The sequence below is a fragment of the Carassius auratus genome, chromosome 1 (assembly GCF_003368295.1).
Source record: "Carassius auratus strain Wakin chromosome 1, ASM336829v1, whole genome shotgun sequence".
NCBI lineage: Eukaryota > Metazoa > Chordata > Actinopteri > Cypriniformes > Cyprinidae > Carassius > Carassius auratus.
Window position 1 is genome coordinate 22,683,941 of NC_039243.1, and position 15,775 is coordinate 22,699,715.

General features: G+C 35.5%; 1 long non-coding RNA gene across 1 annotated transcript; it reads right to left on the reverse strand.

Annotated features, from left to right (window-relative positions):
• Positions 1–644: 644 nt before the first annotated feature.
• LOC113052087 (uncharacterized) lies at positions 645–3,966 on the reverse strand. Its single transcript, XR_003277020.1, has 4 exons — positions 3,868–3,966; positions 2,618–2,878; positions 1,006–1,026; positions 645–934 (listed from the first exon to the last, which is right to left on the reverse strand). It is a non-coding gene; the product is annotated as an uncharacterized LOC113052087 (long non-coding RNA).
• Positions 3,967–15,775: the final 11,809 nt, after the last annotated feature.

Sequence of the window (15,775 nt, forward strand, 5' to 3'; positions counted from 1 at the left end):
TTGGATCAAACAGATATTAAATTTTAAGCATCTTACATCCGGTTTGAGTGTGGGGAGGGGGAGGGATTTCTCATAGTAGTGAATGGCTAAATGTGTTGGTTAGTCCAAGCTGGTGTAAAGTCCGACTGATATTATACAGAGACTCTTGACAATGAACTCTGGGATCCACATCTTGCCACAGGAATAAGAATCCCTGACAAACATCCCAAATATGTGCATACACACAAAAGACAAGTTCTCTGTTGAGAAAGAACCCCAAATGGTCACTTCTCAATCAAATAAATAGCACATTGCAATCAATTAATGAAACATTCACACTGTTTCTCAAAGAGAACCATTCATTAGACTTGAGTTTATCATGAGTTTTACACATGTTCTGCCCCTTGTGCGACGATGTGTGGAGTATTTCAGTTTTGTTTAAAAAGCAGAATTCCATTTTTTCCACCAAAACTGTATTTTCTGTAATCATTTACAATGATTTCTGAAGGATCATGTGACATTGAAGACCGATGACTGAAAATTTTGCTTTGCATCACAGGAATTAATTACATTTTAAAATATATTCAAAAAACAGTTATTTTAAACTGTAATAATATTTCACAATATTACTGTTTTTATTGTACGTTTGATCAAATAAACGCACCATTGGTGAGCACAAGTGTCTTCCTTTAAAAAAAATAAAAATCTTAACAAACCCCAAACTTCTGAACAGTAGTGAACATTATAATTTCTACCAATTTGTGTACATCTCTGCCAGTATTGAATTGCATTATGTATATATCATATTATACTTGCCACTAGCCACACACTGCTCTCTTTATATTAGACATGAAGTCCGATTCTGACCTTATGGAGCATGGATAGCAAGGTCAATACAGTATCAATGTAATCATCAGTGCGTCCTTGAGCAGGCAGAAGAGTCCAGCTTCAGTTCCTGAAAAACATCACACATATAATCACACACAAGCGCAACACCATAAACACAAGACTATGACAAAATCACACCTGCTGGGCAGCTGAAGAGTCCTGTGCGAGGGTTTCGGCATCATACCCATGAAAAAAAAAAAAAAGATATTTCTTTATTCAGAAACTCTTAATTTGTTAGAGCAGCTTATTAAGCAAAATATAATAAATAAAGAATTATTTGTGCATATAACATCTTTTTTGTAAACATTTAGCTAATTTTATTGCAGATTAATACATTTTAATTATTTAACCATTCAGAATTAATATATAGATTTCAAATAATAGTAATAATACAAACAAAATAAAATTATTAACAATAAAAAAAAAAAAAACTGGAGTATAATTACGGAATACTAATTTTATGCCTCAAGTGTTCATTATAAAATAAAATGTTTTTTTCAGAACTTTTCATTTCTTCAGTAGTTCGCAGCTTTAAGCAAAACATAATTCATTATGCACTATTTTTTTCTATTTTTTCTGGATCAAAATTTTTTCTTTTCACTTTTTTGTAAGCATTTTATTTTAAAGAAAATTTGTATATATGTTTCAAATAATACTTTGTTTTGCATGCCATCATGAAGTTTGTCTTTTTCACTTACAAAACCTTTCTTAACCACACCATTGCATGGCTAAAACTATAAAAGTGGAGATATGCACTATATGGCTTTGATGGCACAACTATGAGCTCATTAACATGTCAACATTTACATATAAACACCAATTTACATCGGAACATCTAATAACAAACGCCACTTACATACAGTGTGTCAAATCCTAAAGGTACAGCAACAAAATGGTTTATTATTAAGGGTCAGCAAAAGGGTGGAATATCATGAAACAAAATTATGGTTCAAAAAGTCTTGACCTAAGATTTTGAATAAACTGTGATCAGATATGGGAGCCTCATACTTTCCCATATCTTTTGAGAGGTGCATAGATCATAGCCAGCATGGAGAGTGGCTTGTATTCCACAGGAGCTGAGAGAAGCGGGAGACTGGGTTTATTCGATCAAGTGACCTACATCAACTTTTCATTATCACACCAAGGAATTTTAAACCACAAATAACTAAACCAACAAAACCTTTGTGAATGACCTCCATGCACATCAGGATGGCATCCTCCTTATCTCCTCTAAAAATAATGAAGCTAGTATGCTTAAAAAACCAACTAGGAAATTGGATCAATACTACAAAATGTTCATGATAGTGATTATTAATGCCTGGAGGTGTTTTAGCAAACAAAATAAAAATAATAAAAGAGTACTTCCTAACTTATTAAGCAAAATATAATTAATTCATTCAATTATAACTAATTGTTATATTTAACATTAGATTACATTTTTGTAAACAATTGTTAATTTTATTACAAGTACACATTTTTATTATCATAAATCATTACTAATCATTACAATAATAATTTTATGCATCAATGGTGCATTATGACATGTATATGAACATTAAAGCAAAATAATTTAGGATATTTCTTCTATTTCTTTATTCAGAAATGTAATCTATTTCTAGAGTAGTTTCCAACCTTAAGCAAAACATGATAAATGATCAAATCAATTACTATTTTTTTTTTATTATTCAGATCAAAGTGTCATTTATTTTTATTGATTATTAATGCTGACCTAGCAGAGCGATCTACTGACCATCATTATTTTCTTGTTCTCACGGTTCAGCTCCATTTCAAGGGCGAACACATCTCCAGGTGTGACTTGATTTCTGTCATTGTCCTCTTCTTCTTCATCATCATCGTCACTGTCATCATCATCGTCTCCATCCTCCTCTCCAGTGTCTCTCCAATCCATCTTTCCATCTTTCCCCTTCCTCCACACACTCCTCCAGTCCCTCTCCGATCATGGAGGCGAAAGCTTTCCGAAAGGATGGACTGACTCCCTCTTCTGTCGTCTCTGTCAGAGATCACACAATACACTTTGTGATGTGATGTTGTGAAACGCTGAATACTGATTCCCACCTGCCTCGTTCAAAAGATCTTCATACATTTGCCATACGAGCAAGAATATGAAACTACATCTGATCTAAAAGCAGTCAGTGAATTTGGAATTTTGGGATAAAAACATACAGTAATGTTTAAAAGTTCAGGGTCTGTAATTTTTTTCTTTGTTTTTTTTTTTAAAAAACAGTACATTTATTCAGCAAATCTGCTTTAAACTGATCTAAAGCGATGGTGCAGATATTTATAATGTTACCAAAAAAAAAAAGAATTCTAATAAATGCTTGTCTTTTGAATTTCTATTCATCAAAGCATCATAAAAAAAAAAATAAAAAAAAAAATTAATCACAGTTCCCACAAAAATATTAAACAGCAGAACTGTTCTGTTAATAATAAAAAATGTTTCTTGAGCAGCAAATCAGCATATTATGATTGCTGAAATGTCTTATGACACTAAAGACTGGATGAATGATAATGACGTTGAAAAATTTGCTTTGCATAAGGAATACATTTTTTTATAATATCTTCAAATAGTAAAAAGTTCTTTTAAATCGTAATTTCATAATATTACTGTTCTTACTTTCTATTTCTGTTGTTTTCCTCATAAATTCAGTCTTTTTGAGCATAAAAAACTTATTCAAAACATTTAAAAATACCCAGCGTTACCCCAAAACTTTTTAATGGTAATTTATATACGTCCTATTTAGCACAGATTCAATTTATTGAATCTGTGCTAAATAGGACGTATATAAATTACCATTAAAAAAGTTTTGGGAACATATCATAACTTTTTACGCTTTTCACCTCGAGTTATGTTACTGACAGGTAGAAAAAGTACCCTGGTAATACCACGTATTAGTTCCACTTGTTTGGTATGTTGGCGTTTCCGGATCAAATTTACAAAATGACTAAAAGCAGTGTAATAGCTATGGTAATAGCCTATACCTTATCCTTTTCTTTCCTCTCTCCGCCTTTCAAACTCCTCATGTCACCTACTGTAAACAATACCGATGTACTGCACGAGCTCTGTCTACTGTGTTTCTGTTATGTAGCCAATCACGGATGAATAAACACAACATCGCCATCAAGCGTCTAAGTAATATAGCGCAATCCAGACCTATCGTGGGAAACCCTGGGGAAGATAAACGGATGCATTTTCCCCCAAAATATTTCCTGGAAATATTCGTAATAATTTATTTATTCGTTATTATTCATATATTCATATATGTGAGTCACACTCTAAAAACGGCTGGGTTATTTTTTAACCCAAAATGCTGGGTTGAGTCTGTTGGGTCATTTTGTTGGGTTATTTAATTTCTTTTTAAACACTTTTGGGTAGTTTCAATTTACCAGGTGTTGGGTTAAACCTGCTGGGTTGCGTCGCTGGGTTGTTTCAGGCCAGCGCTGGGTTATTTAACGCGCCTTGAAGATGTTTAAATCGCTCCCCAACTGTCATTTTGGAAGAACAACGGGGCAAAGCCACGGCTTTCAACTGTTTTAAGGTAAGTTTATTTAATGTTTTCAATAATTATTATTTTAAATTGGCAGAATTATAACTTTTTTTTTGCAGCAACAATACTGTTAAACGTCTACAGGCCAACATTATTTACGTTAAATGATGAACTGTTCACCTCAAACGGCCAACCTACGTTACGCGACTCGCATAATCGTGTTAAGGTATCTGAGACGACAGATTAATAGTTTTATTAAGTTTCAGAAAGTGACTGATGGCTGAAATATGCGAATACCTGTGAAAATAGAAGAAAAAGTAGCTTCTGACACTGAAAAGCGAATTTGATATTTAAGTGAGTCAAATGAGTTCAAAAAGTGAATACGACTTTCTGCTCTAATGTAAACGCCTGCAGTTGTCCATATCGACATTTAAATCATACAAATTACGTACAATATAGTCGGACCGCAGGTCTAAAAGAACCGACGACCCAGTTCAAGTAAACCGGTTCAGTAATTCTCGAACAAAGTGATTCCCGGAAAAGAATCGACGTCTCAGGGCATTTCAAACTGCGCGCACGCACAGCGAGTGACGCTGGCCGCGTTAGTGAAGTGATTTGATGCTTTTGTGGTTTATAAAGTCTTTTTACATACAAATTATAATTCAAAATGTGTTTTTTTCCTGTCAGAAAAGCGCATGGATACATTTGTGAGAGAAAAACTCGTCGAGTGCAGTCTTATTGAGGCGTCTAACGGTAAGTTCGTGTTTATTATACATTTTACATAATTGTTTGTCTGTGATAATCAACTAACGTTAACCCTCACGTAACTTAAACAAACATATATTTTTATTTCGTGCTTTAGTTAAAGCTGCACCAGAATGTACCTAATTTATGAGCGTAAACATCATATATTAATTTTCCAGATCGTGTTTTTGACTTGTCCTTATCACTTTGGTACATCTATAAGTTTTTATATATGGACTGTTTTACCTACGTGACTTGTCATAGAAATGTCTGTGTGCGCGCATGCAGTGTGATCTCCCTTATCTGTGCCAGTGACTGTGTGTGTTTGATATAGCCAGCATATTAACATAAAAATGTGATTTATAATGACTGGAACATCCCATTGATTAGACAGTTTGAAAGCACACCTTTCAGCCAATCACTATATCATATTCTGCTTCTGTAACCCAACTCATAGGTGAATTTAACTCATAATCATGATGGGTCAATTTCATGATTAACTTCACACAGTTAATTGAACTGAATCACTGTTATTAAAACAATTTGTATTTCTTTCTTTTTTTTCAACTTTATTTTAAAGGTTGGAACAAACATGGAATTCCTTAACTGAGCAGAGTCCACAAAACCCCATCCAATTGTCGTGGCGATTTAAAAATGACAGCAGATCTCTCAGGCATTGATCATAATCAATGGACAGGTAAGGATATTCTGGACTATTTTCAAAAGGAATTGCAAATTGTATATTTAATTGTATTTTTCCACATGTGGACATATACATTGTGAAATAGTCCAAACTCAATTGAAAAGCATTTGTATTTCAGATGCCTTACACAGAAAGCTGTCAATTTGTGTCAAGGGTGGGACTATACTATGGGGCGTGTTTGTATTGGGAGATATTTTGTAGTTTTAACCCCAAATCTCTCACTGTTTGCACTCTGTTGCACGTCAGCAAACAACATTGCAGTTCTACTCTTATTTACCTAGTTGCATCTTATCATTATATTTTATTCCTCCGGTGAAAAGCATTTGGTTAATGGTGAATATTGACCAATAGTACCATGTGGCTCTAACGGTTAGCGGGTGATAGTAGCTGCATTTGGGGTAAAAATGACAGAATTATTTATTGTGTGAGGTGCCCAGAATATAGGGAGATCCGGATTGCACTGTCTGTTCTTTATCACACATCTCTCGGAGCGGCAGCTGCCTTTAGTAGTGCCTTAACCTCCATTGTTCAAAGCATTTTGCACAGTTGTCTTTGAGTGACGTCACCTCCCAATACAAACACTCTCCATAGTATGGTCCCACCTCTGACAAAAATTGACAGTTTTCAATGTGAGTCATTGGAAATTTAGATGCTAAAGATTCCATTTGAGTTTTGGCAGGTAACATGTGCGACACAGTGAAAAAACAGACATGGTAATTCATAAAACCTCATGTACTTGTTCTTATGTTGCATCTATGCTAATATTAGTCTGTTTCTCTCTTATTCCAAGGTCACCGTAGCCACCAGATCCAGTCTGTGTCCAGATCAGAGGGTCACTGCAGTCACCCGGATCCAGTACGTATCCAGACCAGATGGAGATCATCATCTAGAAAGGACCTCTACATCCCTGAAAGACAGCAGAGACCAGGACAACTAGAGCCCAGATACAGATCCCCTGTAAAGACCTTGTCTCAGACGACCACCAGGACAAGACCACAGGAAACAGATGATTCTTCTGCACAATCTGACTTTGCTGCAGCCTGGAATTGAAATACTGGTTTCGTCTCATCAGAGGAGAACTGACCCCCAACTGAGCCTGGTTTCTCCCAAGGATTTTTCTCCATTCTGTCACCGATGGAGTTTTGGTTCCTTGTTTTTCTTTAGTTGGGGACAATTAATATCAAGCGATATCATCCACTTGATTGCACAGAGGGACGATAAATCACTGAATCAATGACGAATTGACTTTAACTGAAAACTGAGTGTTTACTTTTGTCCCTTTGCATTATTACACACTATTTTCCTATTTAATACTGTAAAGCTGCTATGATGCAGTATTTGATCAATATGACAGGCTTATTACTCATAATACATGGAAAATACAGCTACAAACTGACTTTGTTTTTCCATTTGAAATTTGGCAGTCACTAAACTAAAACCGTAATTTTTGTTCAGTGTTTTTGAAACAGTGTTTTGTTCAAGATTTGCAATTGTGTTTGGATTGTCACAATTTGTCACATGTGCAAAACGCAATTGAAAATATAATTAGCAATTCCTTTTGAAAATTGTCCTTCCGTAGACAGGCTCTATAACGGAGTACACTGCTCTGTGGTGTAGATCTTTGCTTCAGAGCTTAAGTGTTTGACAATAGTTCACCCAAAAATGAAAATTGTCACTAATTATTCACCCTGGTCTGAAAGCTCTCGAATATCAACGAAAATATCTTAACTTGTGTTCTGAAGATGAACGAAGTGCTTACGGGTTTGTAACGACATGAAGTTGAGTAATAAATGACAGAATTTTCATTTTTGGGTGAACTATATGTTGAACTACCCTAAGCAGTGCACATCTACCTACGTAGGAGTCTTTATATACTTGATATAAATTTAAGGACATCTTTAAATGATTTTACATTTAAATTTAAAGAATGTTAATTGTCAATGTCATTTCACTGTGTATTTAAATAGCTAAAAATCTCAAAATGTAATAGTTAAAAAGCTAGACACAGGTCATTCAGAAATAATTTTCTTATTTATTGCAACTGTATTTCTGTGATTTTTATTTATTTATTTTGCATTTGCTGGAAACAAAAAAAGGGAAAATTCCATGTTGTTTGTCATTGGTAAATATTTTTGAATGTCAGATGGCATTAAAAATATTTTTAACAGTCTAAATAACCTGTATTCTTCATTATTTATTAGTCCATGATTGCTTTGTTAAGCAAAAGTGAAATTATGAGAATAACCCAGCACGAATAACCCAGAATCATAAAAATGCAAACCCACAAATGGTAAAAATGACTCTATCTTGGGTTTTCTCAGTAACCCAGCATGCTGGGTTAAAATGTGTAAACCAGCATGCTGGGTTACTTTAACCCAGCATGTGTTCTGTCCAATATTTACCCAGTGCTGGGTTGCCAATTGGGTTATTTTTAACCCAGCCATTTTTAGAGTGCAAAGTCAAAGTCATGCATTTTTATTATGATAAAAAATTCTTAACGATTCTTTCATTAGTTTCATTCAGGTTTTTTTTTTTTTTATACATAACTGTACAATATTGATATTATACATCAACAAATATGTCTCCTTTATCGATCTCTGAGTAAGATCAAAATGTCCTTCAAGCATGAAGGAAAACTACAGCCTTAGGAACAGTTATGAACTTCACTCTGCTTTTGGAATGTTGTTCGGTATTTCCTGTGTTCCAGTGGGTTCCTGTGTAGGAAATATGAACCTCTCTAGCATCTCAATATTTTCTTCCTCATCGGTTTTAGAGTTGAGCTCGAGGACTGGAACCTAAACGAGTGAAACATGTGAGGAATGTTACTGAAAATGCAAAACTGAAAGCCACAGCTTGAATGGTTGGCTAAATCCCTCCAGTTGATCATGACAAGCATTACAGATGTCATTACCATATTTGGTATTAACATGACAGTCTGAGGTATTTCAAAAATCACCATAACATTACTATGATACATGGTATAAAAAACAGTGTCACCGTTTAAAAACCACAATATTCATCAACAACATATAGCAAAAATATCAGGTTTTGGTGCGATTTAGTATGTCAGAGGAATTAAAAACTAATTTCCCACAACAGGTTTAAGTTTTTCAAGATGGTGAAGTTTGATAGCCAAGCTGGCTCGAGGATGTGTTGTACCAAAGCAGAATGAAGTGGGTGGAGTGCAGAACACTGCAATCCTAAAATAAAGGAGAGAGAAGAGCTGTTAATATGACTTCAACATACAATCAACATCTAGCTATGATTCTTCATATAAACATCACAGCTGCCTCGTCTTGTGTTGTGCTTTACCTTTGGGCACATTCCTCTGCATTGAGGCCAATGGTTTCTTCTGTTTGATGAGGCAGAGTAATCACACGGTCTAAAGCAAAGACAAGACCGTTTCAAACAATGTGCACACAGTTATTCAGCATGAAATGCATCAACAACATATTTAAAAGCCATAATGTTTCTGGGTAAAATAAATGATTCTTTGGGAAATGTAGGGAGGAATTAGATTTTATCCATCAGGATTTGATTGTGAAGTAAGCAATATTAGCTTGTTAATGGTCATGACCATCTTAGTATTATGTCATAATATATACATTAAAACCAACTGATTTGTCTGATATTGTCTATATATCTATATATCTAATATTAAAAAGGCAGGGATGCACCAATATAATTTAACAGATGTTGTTTTCCACTGTAATATATTTCAAAATGTAATTGATTCATGTAATGGCAAAGCTGATTGGCAAAACATCATTACTGCAGTCTTCAGTGTCACACGATCCTTCAAAAATCATTCCTGTTGTTTGGTAACTTAATAACCTGGCACAGAAATATTTTCTCATTATTTGAATTACATAATGTCTAATATTACATTTATACATCTTTGAAAGAAAATGTGAGTGGTGGTTGACTATATTTATGAATATATTGTGTATCACTCTTTAAATGTGAAGTACATTTTAACTGGGTCAAGTTTAATTTCAGGCTTAGATCTGCAGATATCGTACTTGTTTGTTGGACCACATATCAAATGTGTTGGCCACGTACTCTGAGATCGAGCTGAAGAGGGTGTAGTTCCTGTAGTGAAGCTCATGGCAGGACATCAGGACCGACAGAAGTCTACCGAAGGGAAATGCACGTATTCCACAGTATGCAATGAGAGGTAAAGTGACAGTGATAGATTCACTCATTCAATCTGTTTACTGTAGTTCTGGGAACATCTGAGAGGAACGTGGTCATTCTCACCAACTATCAACCAATCAGAATTGAGATATAACTTTTCAAGAAATATCTGTGTTAGACTTACAATCAGGGGTAGGTGCTTCTACACGCTTGTTAATCAGTTATCATTTCCCACTGATTTTAGGAATAAATTATACGGATAGGTTTAGGGGTAGGGGTTGGGTTAAGTCTATATTTTTGGAAAATAATGTTGATCCAGGATCGTCAAATGATCTTAATGGTCTTACTTGGCAAAATCACGGCTACCCCTTTAACAAAGCCAGTTTCAACTGTTGCTCGGTTTGGGGAGTTTATGCCTTTAGTCTTCACTTTAGCTGGTGAAATTCATGTAGTATTTAAATCTGGAGACTGACAATCTAAGACATCCCACTTCTTTGCCCTGATAAAGTCCTTGTCTGAGCTATCAGGGTGTTTTTCTTTCTTTTTTCTTATTGCATTATTTTTGATATAGCGCTAACTGAGTTCCTCTTTTCTTTTAGCATCCAAATTGCTTGCTTGTCTCTCTGAAAGTCAGCTCCCTCATCTTCATTCTGGTTTGTGTGTGTGTGTCAACACATGCAAGATTCAGAATGCAGAAGCAATGGCTATAACTTGTACATCACATTCCCTGCTTTTAATATCTGAACAATGAATGCAACAGGACACAGTTTCTTGTGGAAACTTTCCCTGTGCTGATCTTGAATCACCCAATAATAAAAGAGTGACATTCTGTAGTTTTGTCTCATATTCATATCTTTTAATCATATTTGCAGACAGGGGAGGACTGGCCATCTGGATGTTCTGGAGAAGTCATGAATGGTCGTCGGCCTCCTGATTCATCATCAAAGAGAAAGTGTCAGATAAAGTGACGTTGGCAGCAGGGGCGGAGCGGGGGGGTGGCTAATGGGGCTTAAGCCCCGAATGTTTTGTCAAAAGCCCCGAATCTTTTAGCTTTTTTAAAATAACTTCAACTTTGTTTCATTTCCTCTCAGTCTCTCAGACTGGAGCGGCAAAAAAAAAAGAAACAAAAGCTCTATTACTGTGCGTTGTGGCGGACGGTAAAGCATCACGCATCACGCATCACTTCGCTTGTTTGCCAACTGCTGATAAAAACTAACGAAGAAGAATATAAATCATCTTCTTCGTCGTTGTCATTAGGGGCTGGTGGGCTTTTTATTTCACCGCCGTCGTAGCGAGCTCACTGACTAACCGCCTGAAATTAACATTATGGACATAACAATTTTTTTTAAAAGGAACTCGTAACAGCAAACCTCACCGGCCAGAGAGAGATTCAAAAGCAATATATCCCAATGTATCAAATGCTAAGTTATTTCAGGGCATGTTTTACAACTGTTCTCGGTACATTAGTGGGATAAGAAGATAGATTAATTGAGAAATATAGCTGGAGAACAATTAAATACAAAATAGTTTGTAGGCTCTACTGGGTGCATATTTTTTTTTCTGAGTAACCATCATTTTCCCAGATAGTGTATAGATTTTAAGGCATTCTGTTATCTCAAACAGCCTGAAAAATAGTGCATTTAGCTGACATAAATGGGGGAAAAAAATCTCCCCTGCGGAGTACACCCCTGCAGCCCCCTAGGTTTGGGCTAAGCCCCGAATGTTTACATCTTCTGGCTCCGCCCCTGGTTGGCAGCCGACAAAAAGGTACGGCCCGCTGGATCATTTTAGACTCGGATGATCAATTTTTAAATATCTGAAATGTAAGTCACGTTTGAAAGCAAGAGAGTAACCCCAGAGTGCAGTCTGGACGATGGGTCGGGGCGACACTTCGAGGCGGAGTGACACGTGTCGCCCCGCCCATATTTGTTTTCCCCGCCTTTGACATTTTCCTCTGAGCCAGCAGGGGGCAGTTTGCGTTGAAACAAACAGAACGGTGGCAACTACAGCAGCAGAGTAATAACGCTATTCCGTTGATTGCTTGAGGTGAGTAAAAGTCGTTGTGTAAATATCTTATAATATGAAATGCGATGTTCGATCATTTATTTATCCATGGTACGTTCAATTTGAATAATTATTGTTAATAATTGTTATAAATTGCTAATTTTATTGTTCTTTGTGGATTGTAACAGTACACTCTGTACATGGCCTTAGTTCATAGGTTCGATTTTACAGAGGTATGGCATCACATTTGTCAAGTTATTTGAACAGACATGCATGATTTTTGTGTGTATATTATTATTATTATTATTTTTCAGGATGACATGATCAGGAGGTGGTGGTGTTCTGTTCTCCTGGACAGCTTTACTCCGCAAATGTATGTAGCTGTTTGAATGTTGCTACATGAAACATTACTCTGTACTATATCTAGCAATATACCTACCTCTTGACATTTGTTCTTTTAGAGCTCAACCACTGAGGGGAGGAACTTCACCATTCAAAAGACAATGTCTTCAGGCAGAGTCCAGCAAAGCAGGTTATTTGTGCACATACATTCATTAAGAACTAATAATTACATATGTGTGTACATGCAGAGGTATTTTAGTTATTACAGCTACATAGTTGTTCAGATATGAAACTGGTATTATGTACAAGTACTATATTGGTCAGCACTGTGGATTATTTAATATATAGCTATCAGTTAACATCAGCATCAAAGACATTTAAAAACATTTCAGCTTAATTCATTTTCAGACAGCAGCGAGTGTTTTAAATAACTTCTGTTTGCGATCTAATGTGGATTTTGTTCACCATATAAGACAGAAATATTTATATTCAATGTAAAAGATCTTCATGTGGGTCATGCATACAAATATATACAAATATCTCACTGGATTATTACAATTAATGGCAAAATGAATGTGTGGAAATGTAAACTAATATATCCTACACACAACACACAACAGCAAAAGATATAAATAATTGGCTTAAAACTGTTTTTTTTTTCAATGTGAAAATACTAACATGCCTAATACTTCTGCACAGTACTGTATATATTAACATTTTATTAGTGTTATTATAAAAGAATGAGTATGCAGTTGTGACAACAATCTAAAGAGTTTTTAATGAGAGTTTTAAAGCAAGGTTGTCTGTATTCAGTGTTTATATAATGTTTAATAACTTTTATATACATGTATAAATAAACCTGTGTATGTTTTTGATTCAACAGCTTCCACTGGAAATCCTCAGGGAAGTTATTTTGTCGGCGGGTGACTCAGCATATTTGACACTTTCTCTGGTTTGCAGATGGTTTAGGGATGTGCTCCGAAGTTTTTCGGAAAGCGGCACAGTTTGCCTGGCTAGACAGTAAGATTTCCCCGTTTAATGCTCATTCTCCAATTGAATTTTGTAGTAGAAGGCTGTTAAACTTTTTTTTAATTATTATTATTATCTTTCATGTATTTTGTCTTTACACTATAAGTTGTGGCCAACTGGAAGAATTGTCCTCCTGTCTCCTGACCGGAACGAGTTCAGACGGATGTACAGCATCAGGGAACGCTTGCAGTGCAGAGCCTTTTTCAAGTTTAACCCACCAGGGTACAGGGAAGAGGACGGCGTGGTGATCTTCTGGGCTGTTGTTTACACAGGATTTTGTTCCAAGGACTGTTTGTTTTTTTTTGTTTTGTTTTTTTGCGGCATGAAACACATTTGTGTGTTAAGTTCATTGAAGGGAAATAGAGAATGGACTGAGATCAACTGGTTTTGATGTATTAATTGATGTCATTTAAAGTTCAACTTTGCAGTGTATAATGTTTTAATAAAAAAGCTATGGAAAACACGTGCATGACAACAGGTTTCAGTCATTTACATCAGTCTATCATTCTTTAAGGTTTCTCATATTTGATGATAACATCATTTGCTATGCATTGCTCATAATGGATTCTTAATTTAGTTGTGACAGGATTGTGAGGATTAATGAGGTTTTCAGTATTGCAGTTCAGAAAACAAATAACAGAAAGTAACAAGTGTTTTTGGGCAACTTCTTTAGAACCTGTATAGTTCCTTCCTTGCAAAAAGTAACCATTCAATTCAAGTTTATTTATTTGTATAGCGCTTTTTACAAAATAAATCGTTACAAAGCAACTTTACAGAAAATTATGTTTCTACAATATTTAGTAGTAGCTAGTAGTTTGTGCACATTTGACAGGATTTTAGAAAAAATAAAAATAATAATATAAGACGTAGTCAGCTAGACGATGAACTATCAATATTATTAATTAAGTTATTATATGATTCAGTGACACATTTAGCAATAATTGTTAGTTCTGTTTGTTGATTCAAGGTAGCATCATCTGGGGTCCTCTGAGGGTCAGCATCATCTCTTCTCAGGTGTTCTGGATCCAGACTGGAGCTTGTTTAAATCCTAGTTACCACGGGATGTAAATCCCGTGGCGAAACATAGAAACAAAATACAGACATCATTAGCATAGCTGCTGATCTAACAAAGTAAAATTAGTTTAACCCAAGTTAATGAATAAAAATGCACCTTTGAACAGATGCAACTACACTCACAGTTAAAAAGATACATTATTCGAATGCTTGGCGAAAGAGATGTGTTTTTAATCTAGATTTAAACAGAGAGAGTGTGTCTGAACCCCGAACATTATCAGGAAGGCTATTCCAGAGTTTGGGAGCCAAATGTGAGAAAGCTCTACCTCCTTTAGTGGATTTTGCTATCCTAGGAACAACCAAAAGTCCAGCGTTTTGTGACCTTAGGGTGCATGATGGGTTGTAACGTGGTAAAAGGCTAGTTAGGTACGCTGGAGCTAAACCATTTAGGGCCTTATAGGTAAGTAATGATAATTTGTAACTGATACGGAACTTAATAGGTAGCCAGTGCAGAGACTGTAAAATTGGGGTAATATGATCATATTTTCTTGACCTCGTAAGGACTCTAGCTGCTGCATTTTGGACTACCTGTAGCTTGTTTAATGACGAAGCAGGACAACCACCTAGAAGTGCATTACAATAGTCCAGTCTAGAGGTCATGAATGCATGAACTAGCTTTTCTGCATCAGAAACAGATAACATGTTTCGTAGCTTGGCAATGTTTCTAAGATGGAAGAATGCAGTTTTTGTAACATTGGAAATATGATTTTCAAAAGACAAATTGCTGTCTAATATAACACCCAGATTTCTGACTGTAGAGGAAGTAACAGTACATCCGTCTAGTTGCAGATTGTAATCTACAAGATTCTGTGTAGTGTTTTTTGGTCCAATAATTAGTATCTCTGTCTTATCCGAATTTAATTGGAGAAAATTGTGTGTCATCCAATCTTTTACATTTTTAACACACTCTGTTAGCTTAGATAATTGGGAAGTTTCATCTGGTCTCGTTGAGATATATAGCTGAGTATCATCAGCATAACAGTGGAAGCTAATTCCGTATTTTCTAATAATATTACCAAGGGGCAACATATATACTGAAAATAGAAGGGGACCTAGGACGGATCCTTGTGGCACTCCATATTTTACTGATGATAAATGAGATGACTCCCCATTTAAGTAAACAAAATGGTAGCGATCGGACAGGTAGGATCTAAACCATCTTAGAGCCTGCCCTTGAATACCTGTATAGTTTTGTAATCGATCTATGAGTATGTCATGATCTATGGTGTCGAACGCAGCCATGGATTTATTGTAGTAAAAATATTTGTTGGCATATTAATTACTGTGAGCTGTAATTATAAAAACACCATAGTTTTACTATAGTTACTGTAGCAGAACCATGGTAAATTTTCGTAGGGGCCAAGGGAAT